Raw genomic sequence first — 3,351 nt, 5'->3', positions numbered from 1 at the left:
GCTCAACTCTGCTCTCATTTCCAGAACTACAGGAAAAACTATATGCACATCTGAAATTTGCTGGGATATTTCTCAAAGCACAGTGTCAAGGGGCTGATAAAAAAGACACTATGTTGTCTGTGAGCCAGCAGAACATTTTCATCCATATCCCACCATTGCTTGCTTGAACAGCAAATGGAAACAGGCATCTAATAGCTGAGGAAAATGTCTGAAATGACTTAGGGGTGGTATTGCAGCTCTCAGGGGGATGCACTAGCTTCCTGTGAGTTGGAGCATTAAATCTGCTCTCATGTCAGGGTGAAGATTGTGGTCTGTTATGCCCAGCAGCTACAGTGGGAATGGGGTTCAGACATTTTCAACATAAGCTCAACTCAAGAACCAGAGAAGCAGAGGGATTGGGCAAAAAGGGCTGTGAGTCTGGCTGATACTTGTATCAAACAAGCAGCCAAGGCAAGGACATGACAAGAAACAACCTATACTGGAAGTCCCCAAATCCATGCTAAGATCTGCTGCCTTCAATGAAGTGCATGTAGAGATGGGGCAGACTGGAGCAGGCTATGCAGGAGAAGGTGAGCTGGGGAAGGAGAAGGCAGCATGAGGCAGATATCAGAATGATAATACCATAGACCTAGGTAAGGACTAGGGGCTAGTGGGAGAAATGGCATCAGGACAGGAATCAAGACTAAGCAATAAAGGTTGCTTGCTGCAGCCAAGAAAAATGTTCAGCTGTTGAGAGACTAGAGGATATTCAATGTTTCATAGATGAACAACCCATAAAGATTCTGGTCCTGTGTTGCTGTGGTTTATCTAGGACCTTGAGTCCTTAAGGAACTACAGACTGGAAGGTGACACCAGTATACTGGAGGGGGCAACGCTTGAGGTAGTTTTCTCCTGCCGAAAGAGACTGCTGTTGGTTTGCCTTTGCCAGTGCTGTGGGGAGACAGAGCTTCAGTGCCAGTCCTTCAAAGATTAACAGTCAGACCCCTGAATCATTACCTTTAAATATATATATATTAAAAGTATGCCTGTTGCAGGGTCAGTCCAGTTTCTCATGCTGGTGCCTTTGAGGATCTAGCTTACCAGCTTTGTCTGTAATTCCAAGATCTAAACACAGATTTCTCAAGAGAGGAGTTTGGGGGGTGTTTTATTTTTCTTTTTGTAAAAATGAAGTTAAAGGGAGTTGGGTTTTTTTTGCAACGCAAGCGAAATGCAGCTAAGATGCAGCAATTTCCACAGCAGAGAGTTCACAAGGGGTGACACATCTGCTGCCTTCAGTTCCCTGTGACCATCCAGTGTCAAAGGCTGGTGCTGGTTGGCTTGCAGGTAGTCTTTGCAAGCCAAACTTATGCACGTGCTGCTGTTCCCTAATGAGACATCTTAACCACATTACTAACTGGGAGGCATGACTGAAGAGAATTAAGTAACTCCTTGATTACAGGAATTTAGAACTTATTCAAGGAAAATGTGCCATGTGAGACCTGCACCACGTCACAAGCTGCCAAAACTGCAGGCTGGCTTTCAGACAAAAAATTAAAATGTCTAAGTAGCTAAGGTTTTTATCACTTTTTTTTCTAAGGCATTTTTTATGGGAACACCCAAAACTGGGGTATGTCCCAATTACTAGAGCCTTTCTATGGTGCTTTTGTTGCATCAGTTTAAGTAAGGAAAGCATCAATGGACAGAGCTTGGGGCAGTGGGAACTCATGCCTGCCTCCCCTGCAGGCATGGGTGGGCTCATGCACAGCCCCAGGTAACCAAAGGGCAGCCTTGGTGCTGTGTGTTGGCTTGTGCTAAGGCAGCAGGACATGGATATGTGATAAATCTTGACCTAAAAAAGTAGTTAAGGACATGCTTTTTTTCTTAGAAATTATTTCTTCCTCTCTTAGGAAGCCTATAATCAGGGGTTGGACAAGGAAGAAAAGAAATAATGTTGTTTATTTAGATGCAGATGAATATTTCCAGTTCTCTAAAAGACTTCTAACTTAAAAAATGTGTGTATATATACATATATATATATATACACTCTTAAAAATTACATATATATGTGGCGTATCTGTGAATGGTTTTATAAAGCTCTGAAGAGAGAATTAACAGATGAAACCCTCACCATCTAGAACTGGAGCAGCTGTTTTCCTGTGCTTTGCCTACTGCTGCAAGTGAGTGTGATGAATCACCTAGTGTCCACAGATCTCAGTATGGCTTAGGAGCTTGTGTCTTGACTGAAAACATAGTTGAACTTTGTTAACCAAGTTTTCTGGGATTTTTTTTTTTGTATTTTTATTATTAATCTCATGTTGAGAACTTCCTAATGTTATTTTGTTATAAGCACTTCTTTGATAAACATCATAAATGTTACCTGAGTGAAATCTGTGTTCTAGGAAAAGTGTTTGCTTGATCATTTTAAAAAGATGATAGACTTGATAATCAGCCAGAGGCTGAGACCAGCCCAAGTCATGAGAGCTTGGGAAAACAGGCTAATTTTTCAGCAGAATCTGAGTGTTGAACGACATCATTGCAATCAGTGCTATGCAGTTAGAAATACAAGATCTGATGCCAAGAAGTGGTGCTTTTAGGCAGTGAAAGATGGTGTACACTGAATTTTAAGCACTTCTGCTGGCCTACTGGGAAGAAAAAATAGTTCGAAGAGTCATAGACTTTTTCAGCAGAACAAAACTCAGCTATTAATACACAGATTGCATTGTGTTTCTGGCTAGGGTTTGGGTCTTTAGGGTATGTAAATTATAACATCAGAGTTTAGCTGTTCAGGATGTTCATATATGTAAGGGAAAGCCACCCAAAACTCATGAACATGAGAAATGTTTGGCTGTAGCAGAAAGGAGAGAGGGGAAAAAAAAAAAAGGCAGCTCAAGGTGCTGCTGGTATGTTCCTTAAGCAACTTGAACATGGGAATGGTGAATGCTGGAACCTCTTCAGAGTAAGAGTGCTAACAATAAGCTACATTCAGACACCCCAAAAAATAAGGCCTAACAGCACTACTTTATATTGCAGTTAGTGATTACAACCTTTGAAAGACAGAAATTGATCTGAACGGGTTAATCTCTATTTAAGAGATTGAGGTTTTTTCATCCTCAATTGGAGTAGGCTGTGACATGGTGAGTTAAGTCTTTGCCCAAGTGCCCCCGAAAGACAGAAATTGATCTGAACGGGTTTATCTCTATTTAAGAGACTGGGGTATTTTTAATCCTCAGTTGGTGTAGGCTGTGACATGCTGAGTTAGTCTTTGTCCAAGTGCCTCGAGATCAAGGAGATGCTTTAAAATGGAGGGTGACAGTCACACACATATTCCTCTTCACTGCTGGGCACTGTATGGTTACTGTTAATCACAACAGA

Source organism: Acanthisitta chloris, unplaced genomic scaffold (genome assembly GCF_000695815.1).
Source record: "Acanthisitta chloris isolate BGI_N310 unplaced genomic scaffold, ASM69581v1 scaffold4772, whole genome shotgun sequence".
In the NCBI taxonomy this organism is placed as follows: domain Eukaryota; kingdom Metazoa; phylum Chordata; class Aves; order Passeriformes; family Acanthisittidae; genus Acanthisitta; species Acanthisitta chloris.
This window is presented reverse-complemented; position numbering follows the sequence as displayed.